Source organism: Bos javanicus, chromosome 24 (assembly GCF_032452875.1).
Source record: "Bos javanicus breed banteng chromosome 24, ARS-OSU_banteng_1.0, whole genome shotgun sequence".
Classification (NCBI taxonomy): Eukaryota; Metazoa; Chordata; class Mammalia; order Artiodactyla; family Bovidae; genus Bos; species Bos javanicus.
The window spans coordinates 8782762-8810005 of NC_083891.1; positions in this window are offsets into that span (position 1 = coordinate 8782762).

Consider the following 27244-nt stretch of genomic DNA (forward strand, 5'->3'; position numbering starts at 1 on the left):
TGCTGGAGAGGGTGTGGAGAAAAGGGAACCCTCTTACACTGTTGGTGGGAATGCAAACTAGTACAGCCACTATAGAGAACAGTGTGGAGATACCTTTAAAAACTGGAAATAGAACTGCCTTATGACCTAGCAACCCCACTGCTGGGCATAAACACAGAGGAAACCAGAATTGAAAGAGACATGTGTACCCCAATGTTCATCGCAGCACTGTTTATAATAGCCAGGACATGGGGGCAACCTAGATGTCCATCAGCAGATGAATGGATAAGAAAGCTGTGGTACATATACACAATGGAGTATTACTCAGCTATAAAAAAGAATCCATTTGAGGCAGTTCTAATGAGGTGGATGAAACTGGAGCCTATAATACAGAGTGAAGTAAGCCAGAAAGAAAAACACCAATATAGTATACTAATGCATATATATGGAATTTAGAAAGATGGTAACGATAACCCTGTATGTGAGACAGCAAAAGAGACACTGATGTATAGAACAGTCTTTTGGACTCTGTGCGAGGAGGGGGGGGGGGATGATTTGGTAGAATGGCATTAAAACATGTATAATACCATATAAGAAATGAATCGCCAGTCCAGGTTCAATGCAAGATACAGGAAGCTTGGGGCTGGTGCACTGGGATGACCCAGAGGGATGGTATGGGGAGGGAGGTGGGAGGGGGGTTCAGGATGGGGAACACGTGTACACCCGTGGCAGATGCATGTTGATGTATGGCAAAACCAATACAATATTGTAAACTAAAAAAAAATAAAAAATTAAAATTAAAAAAATAAAAATTAAAAAAATTTTAAAAAGTAATTAAACCTGTACTAAATGTGATTGATTAGAACTCAGACAACGGGCATGTCTGAGAACAGTTATGGTCAGCACAAATAACTGTGTAGAGTAAATAAATGCCAAGTTTTCGAGCCTGCTAATACTCTGACACCGCATACCTAGCTCAACACTTAGGGCATGCCACATCTTCCATCAGTTAATCCAAACATATTCTGTCTCCCAGGAACTGGGTATTGATAGTTAGAAACTCAAGTTAATAAGCTACTGATGCAGGACAATAGTTTATAAAGACGTTAACACTGATTCTTAGAAATGAGCCTGGTTCAAACTGAAAAACATAAAGGGACACATGTAGGGTAAGATGAAATAAACACTCGGAGAAAGCAGAGATGTGGGAAATTCTTCAAGAGATGGGAATACCAGACCACCTGACCTGCCTCCTGAGAAATCTGTTTGCAGGTCTGATGCTTAGAAGCGAGCCTGGTTCAAACTGAAAGACATAAAGGGACACTTGTAGGGTGGTATGTACAAAAAAGATCTTCACGACCCAGATAACCACAATGGTGTGATCACTCACCTAGAGCCAGACATCCTGATATGTGAAGCCAAGTGGGCCTTAGGAAGCATCACTACCAACAAATCTAGTGGAGGTGATGGAATTCCAGTTGAGCTATTTCAAATGCTGAAGGATGATGCTGTGAAAGTGCTGCACTCAATATGCCAGCAAATTTGGAAAACTCAGCTGTGGCCACAGGACTGTAAAAAGTCAATTTTCATTCCAATCTCTTAAGAAAGGAAATGCCAAAGAATGCTCAAACTACCACACAATTGCACTTATCTCACACACACTAGCAAAGTAATGATCAACACTCTCCAAGCCAGGCTTCAACAGTACATGAACTGTGGACTTCCAGATGTTCAAACTGGTTTTAGAAAAGTCAGAGAAACCAGAAATCAAGTTTCCAACATCCGTTGGATCATTGAAAAAGCAAGAGAGTTCCAGAAAAACATCTATTTCTGCTTTATTGACTATGCCAAAGCCTTTGACTGTGTGGATCACAATAAACTGTGGAAAATTCTAAAAGAGATGGGAATACCAGACCACCTGACCTGCCCCTTGAGAAACCTGTATGCAGGTCAGGAAGCAACAGTTAGAACTGGACATGGAACAACAGACTGGTTCCAAATAGGAAAAGGAGTATGTCAAGGCTGTGTATTGTCACTCTGCTTATTTAACTTATATGCAGAATACATCATGAGAAATTCTGGGCTGAAGGAAGCACAAACTGGAATCAAGATTGCTGGGAGAAATATCAGTAACCTCAGATATGCAGATGACACCATCCTTATGGCAGAAAGCAAAGAAGAACTAAAGAGCCTGTTGATGAAAGTGAAAGAGGAGAGTGAAAAAGTTGGCTTAAAGCTCAACATTCAGAAAACTAACATCATGGCATCAGGTCCCATCACTTCATGGCAAATAGATGGGGAAACAGTGTCAGACTTTATTTTTTTGGTCTCCAAAATCACTGCAGGTGGTGACTGCAGCCGTGAAATTAAAAGCCACTTGCTCCTTGGAAGAAAAGTTATGACCAACCTAGATAGCATATTAAGAAGCAGCGACATCACTTTGTGAACAAAGATCTGTATGGTTTTTCCACTAGTCATGTATGGATGTGAGAGTTGGACTATAAAGAAAGTTGAGCGCTGAAGAATTGATGCTTTTGAACTGTGGTGCTGGAGAAGACTCTTGGGAGTCCCTTGGACTGCAAGGAGATCCAACCAGTCCATCCTAAAGGAAATCAGTCCTGAATGTTCATTGTAAAGACTAATTTTTTTTTTTAACTTTACAATATTGTATTGGTGTTGCCATATATCGAAATGAATCCACCACAGGTATACATGTGTTCCCCATCCTGGACCCTCCTCCCTCTTCCCTCCCCATACCATCCTTCTGGGTCGTTCCAGTGCACCAGCCCCAAGCATCCAGTATCGTGCATCGAACCTGGACTGGTGACTCGTTTCATATATGATATTATACATATTTCAATGCCATTCTCTCAAATCATCCCACCCTCTCCCTCTCCCACAGAGTCCAAAAGACTGTTCTATACATCAGTGTAAAGACTAATGTTGAAAATGAAACTCCAATACTTTGGCCACCTGATAAAAGAGCTGACTCATTGGAAAAGACCCTGATGCTGGGAGGGATTGGGGGCAGAAGGAGAAGGGGATGACAGAGGATGAGATGGTTGGATGGCATCACTGAGTCAATGGACATGAGTTTGAGTAAACTCTGGGAGTTGGTAATGGTTAAGGAGGTCTGGTGTGCTGCAGTCCATGGGGTCACAAAGAGTCGGACATGACTGAGAGACTGATCTGAACTGAACTGAAAGCATTGTTAAGTATTTTTTATAACTGTGCTCTGAGGATTAAGATGAGAAAAAAAATTAATCTGATGTGGCTTCTGCCCTTAAAAGGACACTGACTTCTGTTAATATTAAAGTAGAGAGACTGGAGCTTATTGAAAGAGTAAATGCACACCTGGATGAGAGATTGATGACCTTCCAGTGTATGGATCCAGTCTCCCTGAAACATGAGAGCACTTCCCGTCTGTGATTTCATGATTTCCTCTGGTTCCTGACAAACAAATCTCAGTCTGAATAGAAGCCAACTGGGTTTCTGTTTCTTGAGCCAGGTCATCTCTAAAATTAGTTCAAGAATATAGAGTCTAGAGATAGGGGAGTTGGGAGAAACACAGTATTTGAATGGACAGGCTAATTGGATTAGACACAGCTGAGAAGAGAATTAATAAAATGAATAGATTGTGATGAGAACTCAGAATTTAGTATACATGGATAGACACATATGAAAATCATTTCAAAGGGTGTTTGAGAATGTTGAATAATAAGAATTTCAAACAAACATCTAATAGAAGTTCTATAAGGAGAGTATGGAGAAAATAGAATGTAGGCCTGAGGTTTGAGTAGAAGAATCCTAAGAATAATCTGAAAATATCACTAGACTGGTAAAAGATGCAAAGTCTCAAATTCAGTAATCCTGAATAAGAATGAAAATAAATACAGACCTAGATAAAACAATGTGAACCTGTGGAACTTGAGAAAGAAAAAAAGACTCTCAACATTTCTGGCAGAGAAAAGACAAAAGAATAATACAAAAGAATAATAATAATTCCATGTCTTTAAGGTTATAACCAGAGTCTTTCCCAATGAGTTAACTCTTCGCATGAGGTGGCCAAAGTACTGGATTTTCAGCTTTAGCATCATTCCTTCCAAAGAAATCCCAGGGCTGATCTCCTTCAGAACGGACTGGTTGGATCTCCTTGCAGTCCAAGGGACGCTCAAGAGTCTTCTCCAACACCACAGTTCAAAAGCAACAATTCTTTGGCACTCAGCTTTCTTCACAGTCCAACTCTCACATCCATACATGACCACTGGAAAAACCATAGCCTTGACTACAGGGACCTTTGCTGGCAAAGTAATGTCTCTGCTTTTCAATATGCTATCTAGGTTTGTCATAACTTTTCTTCCAAGGAGTAAGCATCTTTTAATTTCATGACTGCAGTCACCATCTGCAGTGATTTTGGAGCCCAAAAAATAAAGTCTGACACTGTTTCCACTGTTTCCCCATCTATTTCCCATGAAGTGATGGAACCAGATGCCATGATCTTCATTTTCTGAATGTTGAGCTTTAAGCCAACTTTTTCACTCTCCACTTTCACCTTCATCAAGAGGCTTTTGAGTTCCTCTTCACTTTCTGCCATAAGGGTGGTATCATCTGCATATCTGAGGTTATTGATATTTCTCCTGGCAATCTGGATTCCAGCTTGTGCTTCTTCCAGCCCAGCGTTTCTCATGATGTACTCTGCATAGAAGTTGAATAAGCAGGGTGACAATATACAGCCTTGACGTACTCCTTTTCCTATTTAGAACCAATCTGTTCCATGTCCAGTTCTAACTGTTGCTTCCTGACCTGCATAGAAATTTCTCAAGAGGCAGGTCAGGTGGTCTGGTATTCCCATCTCTTTCAGAATTTTCCACAATTTATTGTGATCCACACAGTCAAAGGCTTTGGCATAGTCAATAAAGCAGAAATAGATGTTTTTCTGGAACTCTCTTGCTTTTTCTATGATCCAGCGGATGTTAGCAATTTGATCTCATGCAAAGAGTTGACTCATTGGAAAAGACTCTGATGCTGGGAGGCATTGGGGGCAGGAGGAGAAGGGGACAACAGAGGGTGAGATGGCTGGATGGCATCACTGAATCGATGGATGTGAGTCTGAGTGAACTCCGGGAGTTGGTGATGGACAGGGAGGCCTGGCGTGCTGCAATTCATGGGGTCGCAAAGAGTCAGACACGACTGAGGGACTGAACTGAACTGAACTGAAGGCTTAAATTGGATGATCCACAAAGATTTATTCACTTTTTTCATAGAGGTGATCCTTTCTGAGTATTTCATACTGTGAGAGAGCCAAAATATAAAGCATTTTATCCTGAGGGTGAGTTTATATATATTTACACACACATATATATTTGACACTCTGAACACAGTAAATAAAAAATGAGATAGATAAAGAAATAAAGAAACCAAATGGACTGGAAAAGCTAAAGGTCACATTTTCCTACTTCATAATTTTGTATAGAAAGTTTGGCTTCTTGGTAATAACAATTTTAAATATCTTTATATTGTCTTAAAGTCTCTTTCTGACTAGTTTCTGTAAAAAAACAAAAAATTATTGAGGTGGGACATTGAAGTGAAGCAGGTTATCTTGACATATTATTATTCTAATAAAATTACAGATTCAAATGTAGTAACTGTGTTTAGTATCATTGAATTCATCAGCAGGTGATTCCTTATTTATAACTCAGTAGGGGACAGTTGCTTAGCTGTGTCTTTGCTTTGTTCTTAACCACTCTATCCAATGATTGCCCAGAAGTGTCTCATTAATTTTGAAAGTCCTATTGACTAGATACTCTTCCTGATTTTCAAAATGTCAGTTTATCCCAATGTCCAGGCAGAGATGGTCCACTCTTTCAAGAATTCATATCTCAAAAAGCTAGTTAGGCTTCTAGTACATTTATTTTATTATAAACAAAGAGTCTCAGCTATAAAATATTACCTCTCTGCGTTTCATCAGTTATAGGAAATTGAAATATTTATCTGTTTTTGGCTGACGTTTTGTGTATTAATTCAAAAAAAACTTAGAGAAATTAGATTCTTTATATTTCAGTAAAGGCCAGGTGTGCTTTTTAAAAGTGCCTTAGAACTTTAGCACTTTCTCTACCATGCTCAATTTTATTTGGGTAATTTACATTTTATCTTTGGACAATCAGCATGGAAATGCTTCCATTTACAAGTGGCCTAGATGGTGAAAATTACAGAAACATATGTGACTGTGGAGACGTGCATGTTTTAGTGACTATTTGATATAATGTTCCTTATGTTTCATCCAGTAAAAGCCACCCATGAAAGAAAGAGGATCTTCTCCTATGTCTTTAAGTATGGGGTTCAAACTGGCAGTGCTTGGGACCAACGTTCGTTATTTACATCCACTGCAGCTGTTAGCACTTTGAGAAAGTTATCTACTTTAAACAAACAAGCAAAAAAGCTTAATTGGTTTTCTGTTTTCATTTGAACAGCTAAACGAAAATAAAGCTATATGAGGATGCGAGGAAATTGCATTGAAAGAGCCTATGAATATAATACAGTTATTTGTTACAGTTTATAACCATATTTACTATCATTTATGTCTTAATAGAGGTTTTCCCCAAGTTGTAATAGCTCTGTTAAAACCACAGATTTAACTTTGCTGTAACCTTTGCTATTTTCAAGTCAGCCAAACGTGACTGTAGGGAGCAGATCCTGCAGTTCTTTCTCTTTTAGCACAAATTTGAGTCTCACTGTGAGACTGTGTTCACTTCTACTTCCAGTCTGTTCAGATTTGAATCCATTTACCTCCAGCCAACCTAGAAATGGATGAGGTCTGTCTCTCTCTGTCTCTCTCTCTCAATCTTTCTTTCTCAGCAGTACTTAACTTGCTTTTACAAACGTATAGAAAAAGAATATATCACTGCAGTGAGACCTACTTATAATGTGAATGGGCAGATTTCATCTTTGCCACCTATTTCTTTTGAAATCTTCTCCACTAGGACCCTTCAGTATCTGGGCTTCACATCCTTCTCCTGATAGTTTGGGATTCTCCACTGCAATTCTCCTATTTTAGAATCTTATGCACTCTTCCCTTTCACTGAAACCACGTCTAATGATATTCTAATCCAAAGGGACACGGTGAAAGTTAACAGAGAAATGAGATGCTATAATATTGTCTAATAGAGTTCATGCTCTACATTCAAAATGCATGCTTTTCCAACCTTTCTAAAGAGAACAATCATTAACATCTGAGGCTGTGACAATATACTTGCAGAATATTCCAGGGAAACATGAGTGTCTGAATATCCTTAAAACATATGGGTTTGGCATATGTACATTCTGTTTCTATCAGTGTATTTCTATATAATTCAAACTCAGATGAGGAAATCTGTGGCTGCAGCTGATACAGAGAAGGGTCAGCTTGCTTTTATTTCAGTACTTTATACAGTACTTTTATATGACATATATATATATATATATATATATATATATATATATATATATATATATGCCATTCCCTTGTTTGTGCTATGTTGACTGCTCTTGAGAGTTTCTGCATCTTTGGTTTTCATAAGTTCTTCTATGATATGTCTCAGCACAGCTTTCCTGATGTACAGTCTTCTTGAAGGCTACTGAGATTCTTAAATCTATGAATGTGTGTCTTTCAACAAATTTTAGACATTTTCATGCATTATTTCTTCAAATATTTTCTGTCTTAGTTACTTTTCTTTCCTTTTGAGACTAATTACACTTGTGTTAGACATTTTGAAACTGTGTTATAATGATTGTTGTAATAAAAATGCACAAAAATAGAAAGAACAATAAATGGTAAGAACTAAATTTCTGATTTTCTAAGAACTGAAGATAAAAGAGCACCCATCAGGGTACTCAGTGGTGCTAACAAGAATCTTTATAGTAACTGAAATGATCTTGATCTAACTGAAATGATCTTGATCTAAAGACATAAGGAGTCATTATGAGTGTATCTTTTCCTTACCCTCTGCCTTCCACATCCTCCATGACTATTGAGTTAGTATATAAGTGTGTGTGTGTGTTTGCTTTATGGTGTTTTAACAGGTTGCTTTATAGTTTTCTTTTCCCCCCTTCCTGTGTTAGCTGTCAATATGCCCGGAATGTTGAGATGTTAGACTTGAGCAACATTGAAGAAATATTTTTCTTGATAGAAAACAAAAAAGAGAAGTCCTGCTAGAGATACAGTGCTCCTCCTGTGAATATAAAAGGGATCCAGTTGGGGACAGACAAACACCGACAGCACATGATATTAGCTGCTTTTTAGACTAGACGATGGCAGATCACAAGTGAGCTGTTACCATGAGTCAGTTTATACACGTAGATTGCACTTTTATTGGGTGGGTCTGTATGATGGGGCCAGCCTGAGACTAAGACTACTTACTCAGTTATCAGTTGACCCATGCCAGTACTCAGAGCTGCTCTGGTTACTGGTAAGATTTTCTTCAGAGAAGGTGAGAAACGCTAGCATTTCAATGGCACACTTTCTGAATTGTCCTAATGTTTTTGCTAATACAGCAAAAATTCCTTGCTCTGGACTCTGACTATTAAAGCTCAATATTCAGAAAACTAAGATCATGGCATCCTGTCTCATCACTTCATGGCAAATGATGCAAAAACAGTGGAAACAGTGGCTAACTTTATTTTTCTGGGCTCCAAAATCACTGTAGATAGTGATTACAGTCCTGAAATTAAAAGACGCTTACTCCTTGGAAGGAAAGTTATGACCAACCTAGACAGCATATTAAAAAGCAGAGACATTACTTCGTCAACAAAGGTCTGTGTAGTCAAGGCTATGGTTTTTCCAGTGGTCATGTATGGATGTGTGAGTTGGACTATAAAGAAAGCTGAGTGCCGAAGAATTGATGCTTTTGAACTGTGGTGTTGGAGAAGACTCTTGAGAGTCCCTTGGACTGCAAGGAGATCCAACCAGTCCATCCTAAAGGAGATCAGTCCTGGGTGTTCATTGGAAGGACTGATGTTGAAACTGAAACTCCAATACTTTGGCCACCTGATATGAAGAGCTGACTCACTGGAAAAGATCCTGATGCTGGGAAAGATTGAGGGCAAGAGGAGAAGGGGACAACAGAGGATGAGATGGTTAGATGGCATCACCGACTCAATGGACATGGGTTTGGGTGGACTTCAGGAGTTGGTGATGGACAGGGAGGCCTGGCATGCTGCGGCTCATGGAGTCACAAAGAGTCGGACACAACTGAGCAACTGAACTGATACTGATACTGAACTTGCTCAGAGCCTGATCTGACCTTGTTTCTATTCAGGACCTTTAACAGTTTTAGAGGAATTTTGCTTATAATTTTGTGTATTTCTGAGACTATATTCATGCTGCAAAACTACTTTAAATAAGTTCACATTAGGTCACATTCGTTTCCTAGGGCTGCTGTACAAAGCCACCAAATTGAGTGGCTTGAACAACTGAAATTTATTTCTCACAATTTGGTGGCTAAACATGCAAAACTGGAGTGTGGGTAGGGCCCTGCTACTCTGAAGGCTTAAGGAAGGATGTTCCATGCCTTGCTCCTAGCTTCTGGTTGGCCATTATTCTGTGATATTCTTGGTGTATGGCATCATAATGGCAGTCTTCATATAGTTTTTTTCCTATGTGTGTCTGTGTCCAAATTCCCCCCCCCCTTTTTTTTAAGGACATTGGTTATTTTGTGTTAGGGGTTCATTCTACCCCAACACCATCTCATCTTAACCTAACTAATTACATCCACAACTATCCTGCTTACAAATGAGGTCACATTTTAAGGTTCTAGGGATGAAGACTTCAACATATGAATTTGGGGTACAAGACTCAACCCATAATAATCATTAACACAACGTTGTTTAGTCGTTAAGTTGTGTCTGATTCTTTGCCACCCTCTGGACCATAGGCCACCATGCTCCTCTGTCCATGGGATTTCCCAGGCAAGAAAACTGGAGTGGGTTGCCATTTCCTCCTCCAGGGGATCTTCCCAACTCGGGGACTGAACCAGAGTCTCCTGCATTGCAGGCAGATCTTTACCACTGAGCCACCAGGGAAGCCACACATTTCTAAGGAACACACCCCTAAAATTCAGCCATCTCACACTCTGAAGTGACAACCACAAGATCTTACTCTCTCAAAGATGGAAAGTGAAACCTCCTTGATAGTAGGACAGTGCAGTGTTTGGGGAGAGGAGAAGTGGCAAAGCTTCCCTGTATCTCAATAGAGACCTGAAAGTCTGATCTATGAGGAAACACAAATCCCTGATTCCGGGAAAAACCTCAAGTCGTTTTGTTTGTTTAAGTTTCAAATAGCCAGACAGTACTTGCTCAGATCTGCACTTAGGTCTTTGAAGGGTCAGGTGTTCCAGGTCAGAGTTTGTTTTCAACATCTATGGTTGAAGCCCAGAGAATTAGAACCAGTTCACAAGGGTAAAAATGCTGATAGAAATGCTACCACGTTGATGGGGAGACAGCAATACAATAACCCTTACAATAACACAAGCCCTCACAAGGAACTCAATGACCCTCATTTAAAACGAGCTTGTGATGAGACTTATCTGTGTTCTTAAAGCTAAGAATTGTCAAAATCAGAGAATCTGCTGGAAGATCATTTTCTTTTCAATCTAAACAAGAAGAGTTATTTAGGAGGTAGTTTAGGATGAGAATTACTGTGTCAGATTAAAAGTTGGAAACTTGTAGATTTTTTTAATTGTATGCTTTTTGTTGATAAAAAAAAGAAAAAAAAATAAAGCTTCTCTTTGCTAAGGAGACTTATTATGAAGGAAATTTGGACTTTATTTTAGTTCTTTTAAAGAATTTTTGTCTTTAAGCTAGAAACGTTTGTACTTTAAAAATTGTTCTTTGTATCCCTTCATTTTGAGGTAAAATTGTTATTCTTGTCCAATACAGACCTCTGTGCTGGAAAGATATGTTGTATATTCTTTTCTTCTGGGTTCAAAGGGTATTTACAGCTTTTTGATGTTGACATAATACTATGAGTAGCACAATTTTTAAAAATGGCATAGATTTAATTTAAAAGGAAACCATAAGAGCTTCATTTAAAAATACTTCTATTATGTATGGTTAAGAATTTGAAGAGAATGGAAAGAATGTTGTAAGAGAATGGGAATTCTATCCTTGAATAAAAATTATGCCAAAAGAAATATAAATTTTGCCTTGTATCTCTTGCTTTCCAACACATGTGTTATTGACTGGAAAGAAAAGAGATGCCTTTTGTGTGGCAATCCTTGAATGATATACCTTTTGAAAGATATAATTTTATAAAATTAAAGTGATGTAATTTCATTTTTCTTATTTTTTGGTTGTAATACTGATCAGTGAAAAAGTTCAAGGACAATTATGCAACAAAGGACTTATTTTGGATAGCTGAAATGAAACCAAATTCATTCTTTAGATAATTGATATCACCAATATTTGAGCCCCTGAGCCCCTACATGCCTAAATCATTGTGTTGATGTGTAAGCTGTAATGATCTAGAAGGATGTCACAAAATTCATAAATAAGAAATTGTAATGCAATGCTATATTTCACATATAAAGAGAAAACTGAATACGTCCAGGAGTTTAGGAATACCAAGGATCATTTCATCTGAGGAGATCAGAGAAATCCCATGGTTGTTTAGGTTGGAAATTACAGATGAAGTATAATTTTAGCAAATGATGGAAAGAATAAATTTCAGAGGACTTAATAGCATTACCCAAAGTCTAGAAATTGAAAAGTGGTGAGTATAGCAAGGAATATAATTTTCACAAAAGGTCAGAAATTGATGATAAGACTCCAAGGGTTGTAGGGGCATGGAATAGAGAGCTATGAAACCAGACTGGAATGTTTGGATTCTCTTTATTAGAAAACAATATGGCCATAAGTATTTTCTAATAGGGAGGTGATGTATTTATTAGCAGTAGTTTTAAAGATGACTGTGTTAGCTCACAAGCACTGACTATGTGCTACATGTATATTTAAGACAGACCTGTCCCTGGCCGACATCAGAGTCCTGTGATTGTCACCTGTGGCTCCAGGATCCCCAACAGTTTTGGGGAAACATCCTTAAATCATGTGACAGCCTAGAGTGCTTCCACTGGGACTTCTCTCTCTCTTTCTCTCAAGTTTAGATACGGCTAATCAAGATGTCTACACCTGGAAAAGGCAGGGAATAGATTATCCCCTTGGAGCTTCTAGAGGGGGCACGTCTAGGAGATATGTTGATTCTGGCCCAATTGATACTGATTTTGGACCTCAGGTGTACAGAACAATTAAACAATAAATCTCTGTTATTTGAAGGCTCCAAGATTGTGGTGCTTCATTACAGAAGCCTTAGGAAACTGACCTAGGCCCCAACTCCTGTTCTCTGCAGTCCACTGATAGCTTTGCTCCCAGAAAGTAACAGGTGTGGCCCCAAAACTCAGGCAGCTCATGGATCTGGGAGCCTGGGACTCCTCCGATGGCTGATCTGGGCTCCAGCTCTCTCTGCTCATGTTAGTGAAATTTTCTTAGACCCACAGAATGTTGGCTCCCTTTCATCCAACTTTATCTCCCTCTCTTCACTTGGGTCATACTTGCTTGGCAGCCTGATGACTCTCCCATCCTCAATAACTGCCTTTCTGTTTTCTCTTCTCACACCATTTTCCCCAATAAAAACTGTGGGTTTAAATCTCTTCCCTTTCCTGCCTTTAGAAGGACCTGGATTCACAAGCTGAAATTCCAAGATTTTAATTTAAAAACTGAAGAATAAATGTAATTTTTTTCAACCTGAATTTTTTTCCAGACATATATATATACTTGGCTTCCCTATTGGCTCAGATGGTTAAAAAAAAAAAAAATCTGCCTACAATGCAGGAGACCCAGGTTTGATCCCTGGGTCGGGAAGATCCCCTGGAGAAGGGCATGGCAACCCACTCCAGTATTCTTGCCTGGAGAATCCCATGGGTGGAGGAGTCCATGGGGTTGCAAGGGTTGGACACAATTGAGCAACTAACACTTTCACTTTTTCATATATTTTGCTGCCCAATCTGTATGAATTTCTCTGATATCTTTATGTCATGTCTAAAAGTGTTCTCATTGAATCCCCACAAAAGTATACACACCCCCACACACACCTCTACTGTCTTTAGCCTCAATAAATAACACTGTCCATCATATACCCACTGCCCAAAGATTTGTCTTCTTGACTCTTTTGCTCATACACCATATTAGTATAATTCAAGCTCTAACAATTCTACCCTAGAATTTTGCTCAAATGTTTCTCATTCCCCAGTGCTAGTATGCATCCTGAATCATCACCATTTCATATTTTTTTAAATTTTATTTTATTTAACTTTACAATATTGTATTGGTTTTGCCATATATAAAAATGAGTCTGCAACAGGTAAACATATGTTCCCCATCCTGAACCCTCCTCCCTCCTCCCTCCCCATACCATCATTCTGGGTCGTCCCAGTGCACCAGCCCCAAGCATCCAGTATCGTGCATCGAACCTGGACTGGTGACTCGTTTCATATATGATATTATACATATTTCAATGCCATTCTCCAAAATCATCCCACCCTCTCCCACTCCCACAGAGTCCAAAAGACTGTTCTATATATCAGTGTCTCTTTTGCTGTCTCGTATACTGGGTTATCATTACCATCTTTCTATATTCCATACATATGTATTAGTATACTGTATTGGTGTTTTTCTTTCTGGCTGACTTCACTCTGTATAATAGACTCCAGTTTCATCCACCTCATTAGAACTGATTCAAATGTATTCTTTTTAATGGCTGAGTAATACTCTGTTGTATACCACAGCTTTCTATCCATTCATCTGCTGATGGACATCTAGGTTGCTTCCATGTCCTGGCTATTATAAACAGTGCTGCAATGAACATTGGGGTACACGTGTCTCTTTTAATTCTGGTTTCCTTGTTGTGTATGCCCAGCAGTGGGATTGCTGGGTCATAAGGCAGCTATTTCCAGTTTTTTAAGGCATCTCCACACCGTTCTCCATAGTGGCTGTACTAGTTTGCATTCCCACCAACAGTGTAAGAGGGTTCCCTTTTCTCCACACCCTCTCCAGCATTTACTGGTTATAGACTTTTGGATTGCAGCCATTCTGACTGGCGTGAAATGGTACCTCATAGTGGTTTTGATTTGCATTTCTCTGATAATGAGTGATGTTGAGCATCTTTTGATGTGTTTGTTAGCCATCTGTATGTCTTCTTTGGAGAAATGTCTATTTAGTTCTTTGGCCCATTTTTTGATTGGGTCATTTATTTTTCTGGAGTTGAGCTGTAGGAGTTGCTTGTATATTTTTGAGATTAGTTGTTTGTCAGTTGCTTCATTTGCTATTATTTTCTCCCATTCTGAAGGCTGTCTTTTCACCTTGCTTATAGTTTCCTTTGTTGTGCAGAAGCTTTTGAGTTTAATTAGGTCCCATTTGTTTATTCTTGCTTTTATTTCCAGTATTCTGGGAGATGGGTCATAGAAGATCCTGCTGTTATGTGTGTCAGAGAGTGTTTTGCCTATGTTCTCCTCTAGGAGTCTTATAGTTTCTGGTCTTACGTTTAGATCTTTAATCCATTTTGAGTTTATTTTTGTGTATGGTGTTAGAAAGTGTTCTAGTTTCATTCTTTTACAAGTGGTTGACCAGTTTTCCCAGCACCACTTGTTAAAGAGATTGTCTTTAATCCATTGTATATTCTTGCCTGGGCTTTCTATTTTGTTCCATTGTTTATTTCTGTCTTTGTGCCAGTACCATACTGTCTTGATGACTGTGGCTTTGTAGTAGAGCCTGAAGTCAGGCAGGTTGATTCCTCCAGTTCCATTTATCTTTCTCAAGATAGCTTTGGCTATTCGAGGCTTTTGGTGTTTCCATACAAATTGTGAAATTATTTGTTCTAGCTCTGTGAAGAATACCGTTGGTAGCTTGATAGGGATTGCATTGAATCTATAAATTGCTTTGGGTAGTATACTCATTTTCACTATATTGATTCTTCCAATCCATGAACATGGTATATTTCTCCATCTATTAGTGTCCTCTTTGATTTCTTTCACCAGTGTTTTATAGTTTTCTATATATAGGTCTTTAGTTTCTTCAAGTAGATATATTCCTAAGTATTTTATTCTTTCCGTTGCAATGGTGAATGGAATTGTTTCCTTAATTTCTCTTTCAGTTTTCTCATTATTAGTGTATAGGAATGCAAGGGATTTCTGTGTATTGATTTTATATCCTGCAACTTTTCTATAGTCATTGATTAGTTCTAGTAATTTTCTGGTTGAGTCTTTAGGGTTTTCTATGTAGAGGATCATGTCATCTGCAAACAGTGAGACTTCTACTTTTTCTTTTCCAATTTGGATTCCTTTTATTTCTTTTTCTGCTCTGATTGCTGTGGCCAAAACTTCCAAAACTATGTTGAATAGTAATGGTGAAAGTGGGCACCCTTGTCTTGTTCCTGACTTCAGAGGAAATGCTTTCAATTTTTCACCGTTGAGGATAATGTTTGCTGTGGGTTTGTCATATATAGCTTTTATTATGTGGAGGTATGTTCCTTCTATTCCTGCTTTCTGGAGAGTTTTTATCATAAATGGGTGTTGAATTTTGTCAAAGGCTTTCTCTGCATCTATTGAGATAATCATATGGTTTTTATTTTTCAATTTGTTAATGTGGTGTATTACATTGATTTGTGGATATGAAGAATCCTTGCATCCCTGGGATAAAGCCCACTTGGTCATAGTGTATGATCTTTTTAATGTGTTGTTGGATTCTGATTGCTAGAATTTTGTTAAGGATTTTTGCATCTATGTTCATCAGTGATATTGGCCTGTAGTTTTCTTTTTTTGTGGGATCTTTGTCAGGTTTTGCTATTAGGGTGATGGTGGCCTCATAGAATGAGTTTGGAAGTTTACCTTCCTCTGCAATTTTCTGGAAGAGTTTGAGCAGGATAGGTGTTAGCTCTTCTCTAAATTTTTGGTAGAATTCAGCTGTGAAGCCGTCTGGACCTGGGCTTTTGTTTGCTGGAAGATTTCTGATTGCAGTTTCAATTTCCGTGCTTGTGATGGGTCTGTTAAGATTTTCTATTTCTTCCTGGTCCAGTTTTGGAAAGTTGTGCTTTTCTAAGAATTTGTCCATTTCTTCCACGTTGTCCATTTTATTGGCATATAATTGCTGATAGTAGTCTCTTATGATCCTTTGTATTTCTGTGTTGTCTGTTGTGATCGCTGCATTTTCATTTCTAATTTTATGGATTTGATTTTTCTCCCTTTGTTTCTTGATGAGTCTGGCTAATGGTTTATCAGTTTTATTTATCCTTTCAAAGAACCCTTTTGGCTTTGTTGATTTTTGCTATGGTCTCCTTTGTTTCTTTTGCATTTATTTCTGCCCTAATTTTTAAGATTTCTTTCCTTCTACTGACCCTGGGCTTCTTCATTTCTTCCTTTTCTAGTTGCTTTAGATGTAGAGTTAGATTATTTATTTGACTTTTTTCTTGTTTCTTGAGGTATGCCTGTATTGCTATGAACTTTCCCCTTAGGACTGCTTTTACAGTGTCCCACAGGTTTTGGGTTGTTGTGTTTTCATTTTCATTCGTTACTATGCAAATTTTGATTTCTTTTTTGATTTCTTCTGTGATTTTTTGGTTATTCAGCAGCGTGTTGTTCAGGCTCCATATGTTGGAATTTTTAATAGTTTTTCTCCTGTAATTGAGATCTAATCTTACTGCATTGTGGTCAGAAAAGATACTTGGAATGATTTCAATTTTTCTGAATTTACCAAGGCTAGATTTATGGCCCAGGATGTGATCTATCCTGGAGAAGGTTCCATGTGTGCTTGAGAAAAAGGTGAAATTCATTGTTTTGGGATGAAATGTCCTATAGATATCAATTAGGTCTAACTGGTCTATTGTATCATTTAAAGTTTGTGTTTCCTTGTTAATTTTCTGTTTAGTTGATCTATCCATAGGTGTGAGTGGGGTATTAAAGTCTCCCACTATTATTGTGTTATTGTTAATTTCTCCTTTCATTCTTGTTAGCATTTGTCTTACATGTTGCGGTGCTCCCATGTTGGGTGCATATATATTTATAATTGTTATATCTTCTTCTTGGATTGATCCTTTGATCATTATGTAGTGTCCTTCTTTGTCTCTTTTCACAGCCTTTGTTTTAAAGTCTATTTTATCTGATATGAGTATTGCTACTCCTGCTTTCTTTTGGTCCCTATTTGCATGGAAAATCTTTTTCCAGCCCTTCACTTTCAGTCTGTATGTGTCCCCTGTTTTGAGGTGGGTCTCTTGTAGACAACATATGTAGGGGTCTTGTTTTTGTATCCATTCAGCCAGTCTTTGTCTTTTGGTTGGAGCATTCAACCCATTTACATTTAAGGTAATTATTGATAAGTATGATCCCATTGCCATTTACTTTATTGTTTTGGGTTCGAATTTATACACCCTTTTTGTGTTTCCTGTCTAGAGAATATCCTTTAGTATTTGTTGGAGAGCTGGTTTGGTGGTGCTGAATTCTCTCAGCTTTTGCTTGTCTGAGTAGCTTTTGATTTCTCCTTCATATTTGAATGAGATCCTTGCTGGGTACAATAATCTGGGCTGTAGGTTATTTTCTTTCATCACTTTAAGTATGTCTTGCCATTCCCTCCTGGTTGGAGAGTTTCTATTGAAAGATCAGCTGTTATCCTTATGGGAATTCCCTTGTGTGTTATTTGTTGTTTTTCCCTTGCTGCTTTTAATATTTGTTCTTTGTGTTTGATCTTTGTTAATTTGATTAATATGTGTCTTGGGGTGTTTCGCCTTGGTTTTATCCTGTTTGGGACTCTCTGGGTTTCTTGGACTTGGGTGATTATTTCCTTCCCCATTTTAGGGAAGTTTTCAACTATTATCTCTTCAAGTACTTTCTCATGGTCTTTCTTTTTGTCTTCTTCTTCTGGGACCCCTATGATTCGAATGTTGTAGCGTTTAATATTGTCCTGGAGGTCTCTGAGATTGTCCTCATTTCTTTTAATTCGTTTTTCTTTTATTCTCTCTGATTCATTTATTTCTATCATTCTATCTTCTAATTCACTAATCCTGTCTTCTGCCTCTGTTATTCTACTATTTGTTGCCTCCAGAGTGTTTTTGATCTCATTTATTGCATTATTCATTATATATTGACTCTTTTTTATTTCTTCTAGGTCCTTGTTAAACCTTTCTTGCATCTTCTCAATCCTTGTCTCCAGGCTATTTATCTGTGATTCCATTTTGATTTCAAGATTTTGGATCAATTTCACTATCATTATTCGGAATTCTTTATTAGGTAGATTCCCTATCTCTTCCTGTTTTGTTTGGTTTGGTGGGCATTTATCCTGTTCCTTTACCTGCTGGGTATTCCTCTGTCTCTTCGTCTTGTTTAAATTGCTGAGTTTGGGGTGTCCTCTCTGTATTCTGGCAGTTTGTGGAGTTCTCTTTATTGTGGCATTTCCTCGCTGTGTGTGGGTTTGTACAGGTGGCTTGTCAAGGTTTCTTGGTTAGGGAAGCTTGTGTTGGCGTTCTGGTGGGTGCAGCTGGATTTCTTCTCTCTGGAGTGCAATGAAGTGTCCAGTAATGGGTTATGAGATGTCTATGGTTTTGGGGTGACTTTGGGCAGCCTGTATATTGGAGCTCAGGGCTGTGTTCCTGTGTTGCTGGAGAATTTGCTTTGTATGTCTTGCCCCGGAACTTGTTGGCCCTTGTGTGGTGTGGAGGTATGGAGGCATTTGATGAGCTCCTGTCAATTAACGTTCCCTGGAACCAGGGTTTGGACTTAAGCCTCCTGCTTCCAGTTGTCGGTCTTATTTTTACAGTAGTCTCAAAACTTCTCCTTCTATACAGCGCCATTGATAAAACATCTAGGTTAAAGATGAAAAGTTTTTCCACCGTGAGGGCCACCCAGAGAGGTTCACAGCGTTACATGGAGAAGAGAAAAGGGAGGAGGGAGTTAGAGGTGACCCGAATGAGATGAGGTGGAATCAATAGAGGAGAGAGCGGGCTAACCAGTAATCACTTCCTTATGTGCACTCCACAACTGGACTGCTCAGAGATGTTCACGGAGTTATACAGAGAAGAGAAGAATGAGGAAGGAGACAGAGGTGGCCAGGAGGATAAAAGGAGGGCATGAAAAGGAGCGAGACAGATCCAGCCAGTAACCAGTTCCCTAAGTGTTCTCCACTGTCTGGAACACACAGAAATTCACAGAGTTGGGTAGAGTAGAGAAGGGTTAGGGAGGAGACACAGGCGACCTGGTGGAAAAAAAGGAGAGTCTGAAGGAGGAGAGAGCAGTCAAGCCAGTAATCTCACTCCCTAGTAAAAAATGGGTACTGAAGATTGGGTTCTTAAAGGTACAAAATTGGTAACAAGTACCTAAAAGCAAAAATTAAAAATCTAGAGTAGAGTTTGGAATTTCAAAAATACAATGTTAAAGAAAAGAAGAAGGAAAAGAAAGAGAGAAAAAGAAAAAAAAAAAAAAACAAAGTCACAAAAATTATAAAGAAAATATAGGTACAAAATTGATAACAAATACAAAAAGCAAAAGTTAAAAAATCTAGAGTAGAGTTTGGGATTTCAAAAATACAATGTTAAACAAAAGAAGAAGAAAAAGAAAGAGAAAAAAAACAAAAACAAACAAGGTCACAAAAATTATAAAGAAGATATAGGTACAAAATTGATAACAAATACCAAAAAGCATAAATTAAAAATCTCCTTTCGAAGACAATGGGTTGTTTTTCTGGGTGCCTGATGTCCTCTGCCGGCATTCAGAAGTTGTTTTGTGGAATTTACTCGGCGTTTAAATGTTCTTTTGATGAATTTGGGGGGGAGAAAGTGTTCTCCCCATCCTATTCCTCCGCCATCTTCACTGCTCGGCCCACCATTTCATATTAATTTACCTCCTCAACTCCCTTGTTAAGCTTCACTACCTATAGTCTCATTTGCCTGCAATTCATTGAAAGCCCTGAATTTCGGACGATGAAGCTGAAATACAGATCTGCTTATGTTACTATTGTCCCTGTCAAGAGTCCTTTCCGCAATTCATTGCCACCGTTAGCATAGAGTTTAAATTCCTAGTGGGACTTACACAGGCATTCCTGCCCTCGCTTCTGCATTCCTGCAGCTGCTTCATCTCCAGCTTTCACCCTTTCTCCTCTCATACTTTGCCACCTGCCGTTACAAAGCATGTACCTTTATCATACGGTGCACTCCATCTTGCCTTCCTGGCTGTTTGCATGTAGTTCTCTCTGCCTAGAACACTCAGGTTTTAACTTAAATGCTTTGTCCTCCAAGAAGCCATTCATAATAAACCTCTAAATCTGTCCCTTTCAAGTGTAACAGAAGCGATTTTGCACCCCCACTGCCCCCCCCCCAATCCCCCACCTCCCTGGAACTGTCTGGAGATGTCTGGAGATGTTTTATGTTGTTACAACTGGGAGGTGCTGCTGGTATCTAATGGGTAGAGGCCAGGGATGCTGCTGAATGTCAGACAGGGCACAGGCAGTTGTACTGAGGAAGACTCTTGAGAGTCCCTTGGACAGCAAGGAGATCAAACCCGTCAATCCTAAAGGAAATCAACACTGAATATTCACTGGAAGGACTGATGCTGAAACTGAAGCTGCAATACTCTGGCCACCTGGTGCAAAGAACTGGCTCACTGGAAGACCCTGATGCAGGGAAAGATTGAATGCAAAAGGAGAAAGGTGGCAGAGGATGGGATGGTTAGGTAGCATCATGAATTCAGTGGGCGTGAATTTGAGCAAACTCTGGGAGATAGTGGTGGACAGGGAAGCCTGGTGTGTTGCAGTTCATGGGGTCACAAAAGTCAGACACGACTTAGTGACTGAACAACAACAACAACAAATTATTTGTGTAAGTGCAGCAAGAAAAGTGGTTGACCATACAAGGCTTTTTAAAAATTTATTTTGCAGAACAGAACTTCTCACACTGAATCTTAGATTGAAGTTTTAAGACACACATAATATTGATACCCATAACATATACACACAGACGTACAGAAACATACACACAGATAGCAAACAGGGATCTAATAGCTCTCACTTTAAAATTATAGCCATGAGATGGGCACGACAATGCAAAACTCACTAGTTTATAAGAGAACAGTGGGATATAGATTGTGTTTGTGGCAGGTGGTATAACTCACATGTGGATGCTTTAGATGTCTTAAACTTTTTCCAAATATTTGTGGAGCTTTTAAAGATTTTTCATTCACATAATTTCCAAATAGCTTTTCCTTTTATGTGTGTGATTACTTAGTGGGATCCTAACAGAAATGTCACTTGGCTCAGTGTGACCAAGTGTCAGTTTTGTATCTGTGGATGACCTGAAAGAGAAATATTAGCTTCACTTTCAGGGAATCAGCGTATTCCCTCAAGTCTGAGAGAAAATCATTTAGGCAGCAGCTTTTGATGAGTTTAAGAGTCCTCCCTGGAAAGCCTTGCATTCCTGGCAAAATGCTTGAGCAGCCTTTGATATGATTGGAATTGAGTGCTCTCTGGGAAGTGAGATTTACACACCTCTCTCCCTTTAAAGGACATTCATTTTTAGCCAGCTCTGTGACTATTCCAATAGTCCTAATCAGAAATCGTTTTGTGTATCAAGTCTAAAAATGAGTATCTAGCCAACATTTTTTTTTCCCCTATAATGTTTCTCTGCCAAGAGGAAATCTTTGCTTTGACTTTCTCAGGAGCATTTCTGTTAATTGTAAGTTTGACCTGAAACTCTGACACATGCTCACAAATGCTTCTTCTTTGAGAAGTCCTTCAGCAGGAGCTGTTGCCAGCCTCTGGGCATCACCCAGCTTCAGGTGGGCAGGATCCATAGTCTCCCCTTTATGCAAAGAAGTAAATTTCTCAGAATTTCACTAGGCCCACTTTTGAAATTGTAGCATCTTCTCCCAGTTTATCCTCCCCTCACCAATAAAGCAACAGACTAAGCCATGTCCCTTAATTCTCAGTCAGCAACACTCTTGATATTGGCAGAATATACTGTTGGCGCTTTGGTTTAAAAGCTCCAGACACATCTGTGCTTCCTGACATTTAGGTGTCTTAGTATGTCAGCTGAGACTTTAATGTGACACCACCACCCTCCGCCCCCTGCAGCAAAGGTACATCAGAATCCTCTGTTACACAATTCCTGCAGAGTGAACTGGAGAATATAGGCACCATCATTCAAAGGCTGGAACCAAATCTTTTGGGTTATGAAATAAGATCATCTCAGCTGGGTCTTCTTATGCAATTAAAGAAGCTAGTGCATACTGATTTTTACTAAACCTTTGAAAGAAAATGTAAAGTCTGAGAAAGAAACAATACAGGAGGGTAGCATCAAGTCAAGGAAGTTTGTTCCACTCTGTAGATATTTGCTGCTTATACGAGAGATCCAAAATATCTCTTCTTAATTGCGTCTGAAAGTGAAAGTTGCTCAGTTGTGTCCGACTCTTTGCAACTCCATAGACAATACAGTCCATGGGATTCTCCAGGCCAGAATACTGGAGTGGGTAGCCTTTTCCTTCTCCAGGGGATCTTCCCAACCCAGAGATTGAACCTAGGTCTCCTGGATTGCAGGCGGATTCTTTACCAGCTGAGCTATCAGGGAAGCCCTAATTGTGTCTAAATAGCTTTAAAGTTAATAGAATAAAGTGGAATAGATTATGCGGTCCTAAAGAGGGTCCCCAAATTTTTAGAGAATAGCTTATACATCGTGTCTATCTATATCTATATGTATCTATGCATCTATCATCTGTCTACCTATCAATTATCTATTATGAATCTATCATCTATAATATAATCTATCATCTGTTATCTATCTATCTATCTATCTGGTATTGTCATGTGTCACCTGAAACCTCTCCCTAATGCCATGCTTATGACTTCTGTAATTCACTTTAATCTGGAGCTGTAGTGAAAATCACTAGCTATTTACTAAAGTCTATGCTTTCCTCTGCTTCTGTTAGGTCCCTACTATTTCTGTCCTTTGTCGAGCCCATCTTTGCACGAAATGTTCCCTTGGTATCTAATCTTCTTGAAGAGATCTCTAGTCTTTCCCATTCTATTGTTTCCCTCTATTTCTTTGCATTGATCACTGAGGAAGGCTTTCTTATCTCTCCTTGCTATTCTTTGGAACTCTGCATTCAAATGGATATATCTTTCCTTTTCGTCCTTTGCTTTTCGCTTCCCTTCTTTTCACAGCTATTTGTAAGGCCTCCTCAGACAACCATTTTGCTTTTTTGCATTTCTTTTTCTTGGGGATGGTCTTGATCCCTGTCTCCTGTACATTGTCACGAACCTCCATCCATAGTTCATGGGGTCGCAAAGAGTCAGACACGACTGAGCAACTGAACTGAATGCTTTCTTCTTCCTGAGCCCAAAGCTAGACTACATTTCTCTTCTTCCCTTGAAGTTAACTTTGACCAATGCCATATGAACAAAAGAATGTGTGTCTTTTCCAAGAAGACAGAAGATGTTTATGAGTTGAATTTTAGGTGAAACAGAGCTTTTCTCCTTGTACTGACTGGACCAATGAGCCATCTTATCTTCCCAAGACTAAGCAAGGATTAAACTTCTCCTGAGTCAGCCACTGACTTCTGTCTACATGTTCCCGTGGGCAAGTCTCCCCTAGCCCGTGAGTTTGAGGACTTGATTTCTCCAGTTGTAATTTTTCCTCCTTTGACGTTTTTTTCTCCTCTTTGTGTCTCCACTTCTCCTGTTTGTGGCTTCTTAGCTGCTTCTCTCCACCAGTTCCCTCACGCATTTTCTCTAATTTTTCTGAAATTTTGTCTTCATTCTGTCCTTTCTTGACAAGCAAATCTCCTAGTTTCTACTAGATCAACAAGACCACAGTAGAGAAAAGGCTGGAACATTTTTTTGAGCAAAAATGTTGGACTCGTGTTGGAATAAAAAGTTCAGGTTTTGAAATACCTTTACTATCACATGTTTCTTTCATATTTTAGTAGACTAAAGAGATTCCATGGGGAAAGTCTTAGATGAGCATCTATCTATTTGACTCTACATCCCTGATAAAATTTCCTTCCTGGTTAGAAATCAAAATATACTAGATTTAGAGGAAAGGTATATCCCATAACTGTAAAAGTAAAAACTCTTTTTTAATAAACTTGTGGTGTTAATATTATTAATTCTTTTCTATGAATTTGAAGCAATTTTGCTACAAAAAATATGCAACTAAATGTATAAGAAATTTTAGGAAATTTTAGATTAGTAAACCTTATGACCAAATAGCATAATGTGAAATTAAATTTTATATGTGTTACATGTATTTTTATATCATTATGATATATGATATTGATTATATATTTTTAATTTTATAGCAATTTATTTCTATATTCTGTTTTTGTGAAGATGTTTTTAGAAAACAAAGTTTCATGCAGACAGGAGTGTGAAGTTCAATGTTACAGAGAGCTTATTGTGCCATATGTGGGAAATTATGCTCTGTTTTCACTCAGAATTTGATCAAGTCAGCACTCGAAAAACCTAGATTTAAACCTCCTCTATTCACACATCTCCCATTACTCAATACTCTGTTTGTTAACAACTTCACAGCACAGAGTCTGTGCTGTGAAGTGAATTGAGAATATAGACACAATATTTAGTTCAGAAGACAAATATTCACAAAATAGATTGAAGTCTAGACATGCAAAGCATTATGTAATTCCACACTGAACCATCAATCTCAAGATGATGCCCTGAGAAGTTATCAGGTGACAAAGTGACTGATTTGACCAGTCTCTGTATTTGAGAATGTTTGTGATTATACTGTTGCCAGGAAAGGCTGACTTTTCCCTGTTTCTCTATTCTCTCCATGGATTCTCTTTCCTTTTCTTTTTCTGAGACAACTTCTATCTTTCAGGTGGCAACTCATTTTTCTTACTTCCTTAGGAATGACTTCCCTGTTTCAGCCTGTCAGTACAAACTCCCCGTTACATGTCTTTTTTGTAGCATGTTGTTATAATTATAATCTTATGTTTTGTTTGTTTAGTTACAGTGTCAGTCTCTTATGCCGGATCATTTCTACTTAATGTGTGGTCCCTGTATATAACATCATTGGCACCACCTGGGATCCTGTTAGAAAAGCAGAATATTTGATCTTGTCCTTATACAATCAATCTACTTTTTAATAATGACCCAGTGATTCATATGCATAATCAGTTTTGAGAAGTGGTACACTAGACTCTAAACTTCATGAGGCTATGGTCTGACAAACCCCTGGTGCTGAACACAGGATGAGGAATACATTTATTAAGCAAATTCTTTTATAGAATTAATATTTATGGAATGTACCAGAAACATGTGGGCTTATTGCAAAATTAAAAAAAAAAATAGTGCAGCTAAACATGATTCTTTAAAAATTTTCCTATTCATTGATTTGACACATATTTAATTAACACAAACCACAGTCCAGGAATGGTAACATTAATAGGTTCTTGTTGTTTATTCATTCATTAAATTATCAGCTAGCTCTTCCTAACAAGTAACGATTGACATATGCCAAAGGTTTAAGGAAAATGTGTCAGAGAGGTACTTAAATTTTGCCAGTCAACTTCATTTTCTACTAACTATCAAAAGAGTATCATAATATAGTTTTAGTAATGAACCACCTTGACTGATCTTTATAGAGTAACATTGTTAACCGAAAGCATGGTTTTCGGACCACCCTTCCAGTCTGTGAGTTCACGACAGTAGAACCATGATGAATGCATTTGTCCTGACATCGTCAGCCTGTTGCAAGGTGCTGAGAGCTACTTTTCTGTGATGCAGTAGGATGAGGTATAGCAAAGGAGGATAAGGTGAAGTAATTTAAATATTGTCTAAATTGATGTTAAAATAGAAATTCTTCAACTTACCTTATAAATCATTTAAAAAATAGTTATTAAACTGTCTGTCATCCATCTACTCTAGGGAACAATGCCAGATCTATAACTTTTTTCAAATAACTAAGTCTTTTAAATTCAAATAACTAAGGCTCAGAGGTTACAGCTTAGGGAAAAGACTGAGCCAAGGTGTGTGTGATGGCAATTGATACATACTTCTTGGTTACATTGGAGCTATGCAAAGTAATAATATCAGTATGAGGCATATACTACAAGCTACAGGTGCAATGGAACTACTCATCTTTGGCTCTCTTTAAGCTGGTGTATGGAAAACTTTCGTAAAGTTTTGCTATCAGATCAGATCAGATCAGTCGCTCAGTCATGTCCGACTCTTTGTGACCCCATGAATCGCAGCATGCCAGGCCTCCCTGTCCATCACCAACTCCCGGAGTTCACTCAGACTCACATCCATCGAGTCAGGGATGCCATCCAGCCATCTCATCCTCTGTCGTCCCCTTCTCCTCCTGCCCCCAATCCGTCCCAACATCAGAGTCTTCTCCAATGAGTCAACTCTTTGCATGAGGTGGCCAAAGTACTGGAGTTTCAGCTTTAGCATCATTCCTTCCAAAGAAATCCCAGGGTTGATCTCCTTCAGAATGGACTGGTTGGATCTCCTTGTAGTCCAAGAGACTCTCAAGAGTCTGCTCCAACACCACAGTTCAAAAGCATCAATTCTTCAGCGCTCAGCCTTCTTCATAGTCTAACTCTCACATCCATACATGACCACAGGAAAACCATAGCCTTGACTAGATGAACCTTTGTTGGCAAAGTAATGTCTCTGCTTTTGAATATGCTATCTAGGTTGGTCATAACCTTCCTTCCAAGGAGTAAGCGTCTTTTAATTTCATGGCTGCAGTCACCATCTGTAGTGATTTTGGAGCCCAGAAAAATAAAGTCTGACACTGTTTCCACTGTTTCCCCATCTGTTTCCCATGAAGTGGTGGGACCTGATGCCATGATCTTCATTTTCTGAATGTTGAGCTTTAAGCCAACTTTTTCACTCTCCACTTTCACTTTTATCAAGAGGCTTTTGAATTCCTCTTCACTTTCTGCCATAAGGGTGGTGTCATCTGCATATCTGAGGTGATTGATATTTCTCCCAGCAATCTTGATTCCAGCTTGTGTTTCTTCCAGTCCAGCGTTTCTCATGATGTACTCTGCATATAAGTTAAATAAGTAGGGTGACAATATACAGCCTTGACGAACTCCTGTTCCTATTTGGAACCAGTCTGTTGTTCCATGTCCAGTTCTAACTGTTGCTTCCTGACCTGCATACAAATTTCTCAAGAGGCAGATCAGGTGGTCTGGTATTCCCATCTCTTTCAGAATTTTCCACAGTTTATTGTGATAATTAG